We start from the raw sequence: 12,757 nt of genomic DNA on the forward strand, positions 1-12,757 counted from the left end.
ATCCCAATGTCAAAGCAAAAATTGCAGCTGATAAACATGCAACAAAGACTTCATTCAAGGCTATTGCAACAGGGAGAGATACCAAAACTCTGTCTGAGCCCAATTCTACTTAAAAAAAAAAAAGGCGGGGAGCAGGGAGGGGAGTAGGAGAGTTTTTTGGATCTGGGCTGGAGAAATCATAGGTCACCTGTATTTGCTAATTTACCTTACCCAAGGGAAAATTAAACTTTTTCTTTATGACAGGAAGTAGTTTCATAACTCAGAGCAAGTCACCTCCCTAGGTATTAGTCTCCTACCTTCCCATAGAAACTGGGAGATAGGGGCTGTCTTCCTTGATGGTTACATATCAAAGAGATGGCTCCCAGGTCCTTGAGAAAGATGGTTCTGGATTAAAAAAGGGGCAAAGGACATTTTAAAAGATTTACTTCTCAAAGGGATAAAGAATTTACAAGTATAAGTTTTCTAAAGTAAGTGCTTTATGAAAAATGTTGTCAGGGGTCTAGAGTCACGAATTAGCTTGTCTAAGGTGTAGTCAAGCTAAGGGAATTGTAAGGCCTTCTTAGTCACTATATACCTCCCTGAAGGCAACTGCTGTCAGGTTCTTAGATGTCTTTCCAGAGATGATAATCTATGCCTATTGGATGTAGATACATTTTATATTTTTCAATATTCTTTAACTTGCTTTTTTACTTTATAATGTATCTTGAAGACTAGCATTATTATTATTATACAGTTAATTATAAATATTACTCTATCTTACAGATGTACTAAACTATTTAAATAGTTCTTAAATAATAACAATTTAGGCTGTTTTTAGGCTTTTATTATAATCAATGGTGCTGTACATTGGAACACACTTTGTTTTGCACATAAGAGAATATTTACACAATAAATTGCTAGAAATGGTATTGCTGAGTCAAGAAGGATGCATTTCAGATTTTGCTGACTGTTACCAAGATGTCTTCCCTATGTTGTACCAATTTTGGTTTACATCATCCTTTGCAAACACAGCATGTTATCAAACTTTCTGATTTTTGCCAATGTAGTAAGTGAAGAGTACTGACTTTTAACTTTTAATTTGCATTTTATATTATGAGCACTCATGCTGTCAGGGTACAGACATTCAAACTGTGCAATGGATTTATTGTTAATTGGCAGGTAGAAATAGTTATTAACTACCCATTAATGATAAAATGTCTAAATTGTAGGAAAAATACCAAAATTATAAAGTAGTTACAGGACTTTCTCCTTTTAGAAAAACCTTCAAAAGACAGAAGGTTAGGGACAGCCTTGGATAAAGGCTTTTGTCTTTTCTAGTCTCTAAGCTTCCCATTATCATGTTTCTGATTCATGCTATCCTGATAATTTTCCTTTCAATGTCTGTTCTTATATTTGCCTATACTATCAATAAAAACATGACTTTACAAAATTTGGGGGTGCCTTAACATGGTAGGTTAAGTGTCCAACTCTCGATCTCAGCTTAGGTCATGATCCCACAGTTCGGAGTTCAAGCCCTGCACTGGGCTCTGTGCTGATGGTGGAGAGCCTGATTGGGATTCTTCTCTCCTCTCTGACCCTCCCCCACTTGTGCTCGCTGTATCTCTCCCTCTCTCTCTCAAAATAAATTAGTAAAAAACTTTAATAAAAAAATAATTTGAAGAAAAGGGAGGTTTTGAAGAAAATAATTTCTGGAAAAATCTACCTCTCATTCCTCTGAATCATCTAGCAGGAATAAGAAAAGGGGCTAGGTAAAAAACAGTACTGTTTGTTAAGCAAGATCTCATTGAGTTTATTTCCCGATACAAATGTTATTTTGTTTAATTTCCGGCATAACTTTCAAAATAGATGATGTCATCTTTGTATTATATGTGTGCAACCTGAGATCAAAGGAGTGAACCAGTTGGACAAGGTTACCTGGATAGGGAATGAAACTGGAATTGGATCCCTTTATCGTGTCCCTGCAAAGCCCTGCTTCTTCCATGTGACACATATTCTCTGCCCATGTCATGTTATGTAGAAAGGTTTTGTCAGTTTATTTTGGCTGCATCCCATCTCAACTAAGAAAGGCCTTTCTGGCTTTTCTGGCTTTTTCTGCAGTGATACACACATAGACATTCTAATGTTGGTATATATGAAAAAGTGAATCATGTTTTACCGGATTATTTTGAATAGGTAAGAAAATAAGTATGTAGATACATGTGACTCACTGACAGAAATAGTATTTTGTTGACACTGAAGTTGCAATGTGTTTTGCCTAAATTTCCTAGAGGAATTTCAGTAAAAGATATCCACAAGAGTATATTTTGATTGTGCTGACAAAGCAGGCTGTTTCTTTTTCTTTTTTTTTCAAATTCTTTTTGTTTGTTTATCTCTTTTTGAGAGACACAGCATGAAGTGGGGGAGGGACAGAGAGAGAGAGAGAGGAAAAGAGAGAGAGAGAGACAGAGTGAGAGTCGGGGAGGGGCAGAGGGAGAGGAAGTCACAGAATCCAAAGCAGGCTCCAGGCTCTGAGCTGTCAGCATAGAGCCTGATGTGGGGCTTTAACTCACAAACTGCAAGGTAATGATCTGAGCTGAAATCAGATGCTTAACTGAGTCACCCACGTGCCCCAAAGCAGACTGTTCTTTTTTTATTTATTTAAAAATTTTTTAATGTTTATTTATTTTTGACAGAGAGAGAGAGACAGAGCATGAGCGGGGAGGGGCAGAGAGAGAGAGACACACAGAATCCGAAGCAGGCTCCAGGCTCTGAATTGTCAGCACAGAGCCCGATGCGGGGCTTGAACTCACAGACCGCGAGATCATGACCTGAGCCAAAGTCGGACACTCAACCGACTGAGCCACCCAGGCGCCCCAAAGCAGACTGTTTCTTAATTGAAGTATTTTTTTCCATAATACATTTTGGAATTATATGGAGAAGGATGACCTAGCTTCATTTCTCCAGGACATGATTTCTTTAGAATAATAAAGGTTCCATGAAAAAAGATGGTATAACTGTGTGAATGTGAAAAATGATGAGGTGAAAAAAAGTGGGCAGACTGACTTCTTGAGACTTTAATATCCTAACAAACACTGCAGCCTCAAAGGGGGATTTTCGAATGGTGAGTTTCCCAATCACATTGGACCTAGAACTTCCTTTCATGACTATCCTTTGAGACTGGTGCACAGGAGGAGTCCACTGGGAAACACTGGTGTAGAAAGAGCTGCTGGTGAATAAGGATTGTAGATACCAATGTAAGTACCAAGTTATGACACAGTTTACACTATTGTCTTTAGGTTTATTAGTTTCTAAAATCTAGACTGCCTGCAATTTTTCGGGCACTTCTGGCCTGATTTATTCCACACGTCTTCAACTTACTATGATCCACCATTCTCAGCCTTCTTACTGCTGTTAGTTGGTCAGTATTCTGTCTGGCATCCTTAATGCTGTAGAATAGCAAGGCCTGTGATCATCAGTTGTTATATTTGCAGGTTGGCCCCTGAAACCCCAGTTTGTGGTGTGGATAAAAGAAAAATACTCCCTTTAAAGGATTGTTATATTTTCACCTGGTAAAGTTACTGAAATGTCACTATGACAAAGACTGTTTCATCATAATATATATGCTTTCCCCCCCCCCAACTTCCATAAAATATTTTATTCTGAAGCACTAAAGTAAATGATGGTTGGTTAGCAGTAGGTAGTGAATTTTGCAGTGCACCACCCACACCTCCCTTTACGATGAAGCATTCTTCAAACTGCCAGGTGTGTTGGCTACCAACTGTTCACAGCTGAGTGCCTCCCCAGCAATTGCTTTCAGCAACACAGGGCAAAGCCTCTTCCAAGGAAGCAACCAGAAATGCAGGATGAAAAAAGGCCAGGACTCTGCTTTAATCCTGGATGACTCTAAAAAGGCTAGTCTACCTCCAAATCTCCCTGCCAATTCAGCTGAGCCCTTTATTTCACATTCGTGGTGGTTTAACCTCTCCCTCTGCTCACTGTGGCCTCCTGCATTCTTTTCAAAGATATTAGTCTCAAGAGCCCTGCTCAGTAACCTTCTTGCAAACACATCTCTGTCTCACTATTTCCTGATGGATCTGACTTAGGCCATAGTAATTTTGAGGAGTGTAGGCCTGCATAGTGTCCACTAGCATGGAAAAGAATGGACCTTGTAAAGCTGAGTTTATATCTACCTGAGTCTATTGAGACAAATATCTGTAGTCAAAACATCTAAAAGTAATTAATATCCACCTACAGTGTGGCAACCAAAATGCTTTTGTAGAGGGAATTTATTCCTTGTGGAAAACAAAGAATTCCTACTTCTCTGGGTCTAGGAGGAAGCTAGAACAAATAAAATATTACAATACACATAGTCAGCTTGACCTTTTCTAGGGAACTAGACTTGGTTCATATTGTCAGTCATTTTGAATTTTTTAAAAATGTTTATTTATTATTTAAAGACAGAGTCAGAGCATGAGCAGGGGAGGGGCAGGGGGAGAGGGAGACACAGAATCTGAAGCAGACTTCAGGCTCTGAGCTGTAGCACAGAGCCCGACACGGGGCTCGAACTCACAAACCGCGAGATCAGGACCTGAGCCGAAGTTGGACGCTTAACTGACTGAGCCACCCAGGCGCCCCATACTGTCAGTCATTTTGAATCATTGCACCCCAAATATTAGCACTAAATCATATTAGGGAGGAGGTGAAGCCGGCTGAACTCTATTAATGTGGCCTACATCTCTAACTAAAAATAGTTGGACCCTTTGGAATCTGCCAAATTCTTGACTACATATCAGGCTAAGTCAAGGGTCTACAAATCTAGACAGACTCCGCTAGTTTTGAGAAACTCTACAGTTATGTGAGAAAGGCCAAGCTTGAGGAAAGTAGGTACTTTTAGTGATAGGGGAGTGAATGAAGGAGAGGTTAAGGGAGGGAATGGGATTGTTTGACTTCAGATAGTAATGGCTGCATCATAATACTCATCTCCTTTTCCTCCCCCTCTTCTGCTCTTATTTATTGAATATGATTATGTGTCAGACACAAGGTGTATTTTTATTTAGTCCTATGAGGTAGACATTCTATCCCTATTTTAAAGATGAAAAACTGATGTCCAAAAAAATCAAGTAAACTGCCTAAAGTCACTGCCCAAGTCTGACTAGATCTAAAACCATATTCTTTCCTTTATGTTTATAATGGAAAGTGTGTTTTGTGCTTTTTTGTAGCAAGAAAATTAATTATTATTTGCTCAAAAGTTTCAGTGATTTAATCCAACAGATTGTAAATTATTCTCAATGTGCCAGTTAGGTTGAATTTTGCCTAATATATTGATGAGTAGATAATTTCATACTTGGAGCTATAACTAAGAAGAGTAATGGGAAAAGCAATAAAAATTTCAGAGGGAATTCATACACTAATACGTCTCTTTTTTTCTTTAGAGTAACTAAACATTTTGGAAAGAAAAATGCACATGCTCGCTGAATGCATTGACTTGTAAATGGAAAAAAAGGTACCATAATTATACAATTAAATATATTGAAAATACCATTTGTCAAGTTGATTATCAAAGATTAGGTAAACTAAGTTGGCTTCTGGAGTTGTTGAGTTTATTATTGGTCATTCTCTTCAGAGTTTAAAAGAAGTTTGAAAAAGTCAGAATTATTGTGATAACTCTCCTATTTCTCTTGGGTCAGAATATAACCACCTCTGGGAATAGAAGGAAAGCTCTATTATTATCTCATCTCTGTATCATTTCTAGGACTATCTCAAGAGAAAAAGATTGAGTTGTAGCTAAAGAGAGAGACTGAGGAAAGTAGAAATATAAGGAATTTAACTTCTATTCCCTTGCTATCTACAATGAAACCAATTAGGATTTAAGAAAAAGTTTTTAAAATAATTGAAGTTCACAAATACCCAGTTTAGGATGAAGTTGGAATTGTAAATTAGGTTGCTTTACTTTAGGCTGAGGTATTTTATAGAAGTAATTATGTTAAATATTTCATGCAATGCTATTGGTTAATTAGGTACTAAACAGCAAAATGAAAATCAGGAAAATGAAGACATTTATGATTGAATCACCAATTTTTAAGTGTGAGGTATGTATTACACAGGTTTACATCAACTTTAAAGTCATGAGATAATCTTAAAAGTATAAACTGATGTGAAACCCAACAGGATTATGGATATTGTCTATGGTATCCATTTTGAAATATGTTGAAGTAAGAGTTTTTTTTTTCAATATATGAAATTTATTGTCAAATTGGTTTCCATACAACACCCAGTGCTCATCCCAAAAGGTGCCCTCCTCAATACCCATCACCCAACCTCTCCTCCCTCCCACCCCCCATCAACCCTCAGTTTGTTCTCAGTTTTCAACAGTCTCTTATGCTTTGGCCCTCTCCCACTCTAACCTCTTTTTTTTTTTTCTTCCCCTCCCCCATGGGTTTCTGTTAAGTTTCTCAAGATCCACATAAGAGTGAAACCATATGGTATCTGTCTTTCTCTGTATGGCTTATTTCACTTAGCATCACACTCTCCAGTTCCATCCACGTTGCTACAAAAGGCCATATTTCATTCTTTCTCATTGCCACGTAGTATTCCATTGTGTATATAAACCACAATTTCTTTATCCATTCATCAGTTGATGGACATTTAGGCTCTTTCCACAATTTGGCTATTGTTGAGAGTGCTGCGATAAACATTGGGGTACAAGTGCCCCTATGCATCAGTACTCCTGTATCCCTTGGGTAAATTCCTAGCAGTGCTATTGCTAGGTCATAGGGTAGGTCTATTTTTAATTTTCTGAGGAACCTCCACACTGCTTTCCAGAGCGGCTGCACCAATTTGCATTCCCACCAACCGTGCAAGAGGGTTCCCATTTCTCCACATCCTCTCCAGCATCTATAGTCTCCTGATTTGTTCATTTTGGCCACTCTGACTGGCGTGACGTGATATCTGAGTGTGGTTTTTGATTTGTATTTCCCCAATAAGGAGCGACGTTGAACATATTTTCATGTGCCTGTTGGCCATCTGGATGTCTTCTTTAGAGAAGTGTCTATTCATGTTTTCTGCCCATTTCTTCACTGGGTTATTTGTTTTTCGGGTGTGGAGTTTGGTGAGCTCTTTATAGATTTTGGATACTAGCCCTTTGTCTGATATGTCATTTGCAAATATCTTTTCCCATTCTGTTGGTTGCCTTTTAGTTTTGTTGGTTGTTTCCTTTGCTGTGCAGAAGCTTTTTATCTTCATAAGGTCCCAGTAGTTCATTTTTGCTTTTAATTCCCTTGCCTTTGGGGATGTGTCGAGTAAGAGATTGCTACGGCTGAGGTCAAAGAGGTCTTTTCCTGCTTTCTCCTCTAGGGTTTTGATGGTTTCCTGTCTCACATTCAGGTCCTTTATCCATTTTGAATATATTTTTGCGAATGGTGTGAGAAAGTGGTCTAGTTTCAACCTTCTGCATGTTGCTGTCCAGTTCTCCCAGCACCATTTGTTAAAGAGACTGTCTTTTTTCCATTGGATGTTCTTTCCTGCTTTGTCAAAGATGAGTTGGCCATACGTTTGTGGGTCTAGTTCTGCGGTTTCTATTCTATTCCATTGGTCTATGTGTCTGTTTTTGTGCCAATACCATGCTGTCTTGATGATGACAGCTTTGTAGTAGAGGCTAACGTCTGGGATTGTGATGCCTCCTGCTTTGGTCTTCTTCAAAATTACTTTGGCTATTCGGGGCCTTTTGTGGTTCCATATGAATTTTAGGATTGCTTGTTCTAGTTTCGAGAAGAATGCTGGTGCAATTTTGATTGGGATTGCATTGAATGTGTAGATAGCTTTGGGTAGTATTGACATTTTGACAATATTTATTCTTCCAATCCATGAGCAGGGAATGTCTTTCCATTTCTTTATATCTTCTTCAACTACCTTCATAAGCTTTCTATAGTTTTCAGCATACAGATCTTTTACATCTTTGGTTAGATTTATTCCCAGGTATTTTATGCTTCTTGGTGCAATTGTGAATGGGATCAGTGTCTTTATTTGCCTTTCTGTTGCTTCATTATTAGTGTATAAGAATGCAACTGATTTTTGTACATTGATTTTGTATCCTGCAACTTTGCTGAATTCATGTATCAGTTCTAGCAGACTTTTGGTGGAGTCTATCGGATTTTCCATGTATAATATCATGTCATCTGCAAATAGCGAAAGCTTGACTTCATCTTTGCCAATTTTGATGCCTTTGATTTCCTTTTGTTGTCTGATTGCTGATGCTAGAACTTCCAGCACTATGTTAAACAACAGCGGTGAGAGTGGGCATCCCTGTCGTGTTCTTGATCTCAGGGAAAAAGTCTCAGGTTTTCCCCATTGAGATGATGTTAGCTGTGGGCTTTTCATAAATGGCTTTTATGATGTGTAAGTATGTTCCTTCTATCCCGACTTTCTCAAGGGTTTTTATTAAGAAAGGGTGCTGGATTTTGTCCAAGGTCTTTTCTGCATCGATTGACAGATCATATGGTTCTTCTCTTTTTTTTTATTAATGTGATGTATCATGTTGATTGATTTGCGAATGTTGAACCAGCCCTGCATCCCAGGAATGAATCCCACTTGATCATGGTGAATAATTCTTTTTATATGCTGTTGAATTCGATTTGCTAGTATCTTATTGAGAATTTTTGCATCCATATTCATCAGGGATATTGGCCGGTAGTTCTCTTTTTTTTACTGGGTCTCTGTCTGGTTTGGGAATCAAAGTAATACTGGCTTCAGAGAATGAATCTGGAAGTTTTCCTTCCCTTTCAATTTCTTGGAATAGCTTGAGAAGGATAGGTATTATCTCTGCTTTAAACGTCTGGTAGAACTCCCCTGAGAAGCCATCTGGTCCTGGACTCTTATTTGTTGGGAGATTTTTGATAACCGATTCAATTTCTTCGCTGGTTATGGGTCTGTTCAAGCTTTCTATTTCCTCCTGATTGAGTTTTGGACGTGTGTGGGTGTTTAGGAATTTGTCCATTTCTTCCAGGTTGTCCAATTTGTTGGCATATAATTTTTCATAGTATTGCCTGATAATTGTTTGTATCTCTGAGGGATTGGTTGTAATAATTCCATTTTCATTCATGATTTTATCTATTTGGGTCATCTCCCTTTTTTTTTGAGAAGCCTGGCTGGAGGTTTGTCAATTTTATTTTTTCAAAAAACCAACTCTTGGTTTCGTTGATCTGCTCTACCGTTTTTTTAGATTCTATATTGTTTATTTCTGCTCTGATCTTTATTATTTCTCTTCTTCTGCTGGGTTTAGGCTGCCTTTGCTGTTCTGCTTCTACTTCCTTTAGGTGTGCTGTTAGATTTTGTATTTGGGATTTTTCTTGTTTCTTGAGATAGGCCTGGATTGCGATGTATTTTCCTCTCAGGACTGCCTTCGCTGCATCCCAAAGCGTTTGGATTGTTGTCTTTTCATTTTCGTTTGTATCCATATATTTTTTAATTTCTTCTTTAATTGCCTGGTTGACCCACTCATTCTTTAGTAGGGTGTTCTTTAACCTCCATGGTTTTGGAGGTTTTCCAGACTTTTTCCTGTGGTTGATTTCAAGCTTCATAGCACTGTGGTCTGAAAGTATGCATGGTATAATTTCAATTCTTGTATACTTATGAAGGGCTGTTTTGTGACCCAGTATATGATCTATCTTGGAGAATGTTCCATGTGCACTCAGGAAGAAAGTATATTCTGTTGCTTTGGGATGCAGAGTTCTAAATATATCTGTCAAGTCCATCTGATCCAATGTGTCATTCAGGGCCCTTGTTTCTTTACTGACCATGTGTCTAGATGATCTATCCATTTCTGTAAGTGGATTAAAGTCCCCTGCAATTACCACATTCTTATCAATAAGGTTGCTTATGTTTATGAGTAATTGTTTTATATATTTGGGGTCTCCGGTATTCGGCGCATAGACATTTATAATTGTTAGCTCTTCCTGGTGGATAGACCCTGTAATTATTATATAATTCCCTTCCTCATCTCTTGTTACAGCCTTTAATTTAAAGTCTAATTTGTCTGATATAAGTATGGCTACTCCAGCTTTCTTTTGGCTTCCAGTAGCATGATAAATAGTTCTCCATCCCCTCACTCTCAATCTAAAGGTGTCCTCAGATCTAAAATGAGTCTCTTGTAGACAGCAAATAGATGGGTCTTGTTTTTTTATCCATTCTGATACCCTATGTCTTTTGGTTGGTGCATTTAATCCATTTACATTCAGTGTTATTATAGAAAGATACGGGTTTAGAGTCATTGTGATGTCTGTATGATTTATGATTGTAGTGATGTCTCTGGTACTTTGTCTCACAGGATCCCCCTTAGGATCTCTTGTAGGGCTGGTTTAGTGGTGACAAATTCCTTCAGTTTTTGTTTGTTTGGGAAGACCTTTATCTCTCCTTCTATTCTAAGTGACAGACTTGCTGGATAAAGGATTCTCGGCTGCATATTTTTCCTGTTCAGCAAATTAAAGATCTCGTGCCAATTCTTTCTGGCCTGCCAAGTTTCAAAAAGAGATCAGTCACGAGTCTTATAGGTCTCCCTTTATATGTGAGGGCATGTTTACCCCTTGCTGCTTTCAGAATTTTCTCTTTATCCTTGTATTTTGCCAGTTTCACTATGATATGTCGTGCAGAAGATCGATTCAAGTTACGTCTGAAGGGAGTTCTCTGTGCCTCTTGGATTTCAATGCCTTTTTCCTTCCCCAGTTCAGGGAAGTTCTCAGCTATTATTTCTTCAAGTACCCCTTCAGCACCTTTCCCTCTCTCTTCCTCCTCTGGGATACCTATTATGCGTATATTATTTCTTTTTAGTGTATCACTTAGTTCTCTAATTTTCCCCTCATACTCCTGGATTTTTTATCTCTCTTTTTCTCAGCTTCCTCTTTTTCCATAACTTTATCTTCTAGTTCACCTATTCTCTCCTCTGCCTCTTCAATCCGAGCCGTGGTGGTTTCCATTTTGTTTTGCATTTCGTTTAAAGCGTTTTTCAGCTCCTCGTGACTGCTCCTTAGTCCCTTGATCTCTGTAGCAAGAGATTCTCTGCTGTCCTCTATACTGTTTTCAAGCCCAGCGATTAATTTTATGACTATTATTCTAAATTCACTTTCTGTTATATTATTTAAATCCTTTTTGATCAGCTCATTAGCTGTTGTTATTTCCTGGAGATTCTTCTGAGGGGAATTCTTCGGTTTGGTCATTTTGGATAGTCCCTGGAATGGTGAGGACCTGCAGGGCACTTCCCCTGTGCTGTGGTGTATAACTGGAGTTGGTGGGCAGGGCCGCAGTCAGACCTGATGTCTGCCCCCAGCCCACCACTGGGGCCACAGCCAGACTGGTGTGTGCCTTCTCTTCCCCTCTCCTAGGGGCGGGATTCACTGTGGGGTGGCGTGGCCTGTCTGGGCTACTTGCACACTGCCAGGCTTGTGATGCTGGGGATCTGGCGTATTAGCTGGGGTGGGTAGGCAAGGTGCACGGGGGTAAGAGGGGCAGGCTTAGCTCGCTTCTCCTTAGGTGATCCACTTGAGGAGGGGCCCTGTGGCAGTGGGAGGGAGTCAGATCTGCTGCTGGAGGTTTGGCTCCACAGAAGCACAGAGTTGGGTGTTTGCCCGGAGCGAGCAAGTTCCCTGGCAGGAACTGGTTCCCTTTGGGATTTTGGCTGGGGGATGGGCGAGGGAGATGGCGCTGGTGAGGGGCCTTTGTTCCCCACCAAACTGAGCTCTGTCGTCTGGGGGCTCAGCAGCTCTCCCTCCCTTTGTCCTCCAGCCTTCCCGCTTTCCGAGCAGAGCTGTTGACTTATGACCTCCCAGAGGCTAAGTCACGCTTGCTTTGGGAACATAGTCTGTCCGGCCCCTCTGCTTTTGCCAGCCAGACTCAGGGGCTCTGCTTGGCCGGCAGGCTGCCCCACCGCCCCGGCTCCCTCCCGCCAGTCCGTGGAGCGCAATGCCTCGCCGCCCTTCCTACCCTGTTCCGTGGGCCTCTCGTCTGTGCTTGGCTCCGGAGACTCCGTTCTGCTAATCCTCTGGCGGTTTTCTGGGTTATTTAGGCAGGTGTGGGTGGAATCTAAGTGATCAGCAGGACGCATGGTGAGCCCAGTGTCCTCCTATGCCGCCATCTTCCAACCTCGAAGTAAGAGTTATCTTCTCAATATAGCTGAATCTTAATTTGATTGGGAAAAAATCAGCAAAAAATATTTCAGGAAAACATGTTCTTCATTTCCTCAGTTTAAAAGGGACTTACACAATAAATAGAATATATAAACTCTATAATATAATTATATTCTAAATATAATAGATAGAATAAATAAACTCATTTTGGAATAGATACTTCTGAAAATATTAGTCAAATTTTTGTTTATTATATATACATATTAATTGTTTATTATATTTTTTCAGTTTCTTTATTTGTTGTTGAGAGCATGATCAGGGGAGGGGCAGAGAGACGGAGACAGGACACAGAGAATCTCAAACAGGCTCCTTGCTGCCAGCACAGAGCCCAGTGTGGGGCCTGAAATCATGAACTGTGCGATCATGACCTGAGCCAAAATCAAGAGTCTGACGTTTACCTGACTGAGCTACCCAGGGACCCCTGTTTATTATATTTTAAATGTACTAATGGAGAGGCTACTCAAAGGAAACCGATGGTGACTCCTTAGTAAAATAAGAAAATTACTTTCTGAATTTATTTAGTTTATGTTTTTCTAAGTTTTTTAATGTTTATTTACTTCTGAGAGAGAGAGAGAGACAAAGCACAATTGGGGGCAGAGCAGAGA

The sequence above is a fragment of the Acinonyx jubatus genome, chromosome B2, assembly GCF_027475565.1.
Source record: "Acinonyx jubatus isolate Ajub_Pintada_27869175 chromosome B2, VMU_Ajub_asm_v1.0, whole genome shotgun sequence".
In the NCBI taxonomy this organism is placed as follows: Eukaryota; Metazoa; Chordata; class Mammalia; order Carnivora; family Felidae; genus Acinonyx; species Acinonyx jubatus.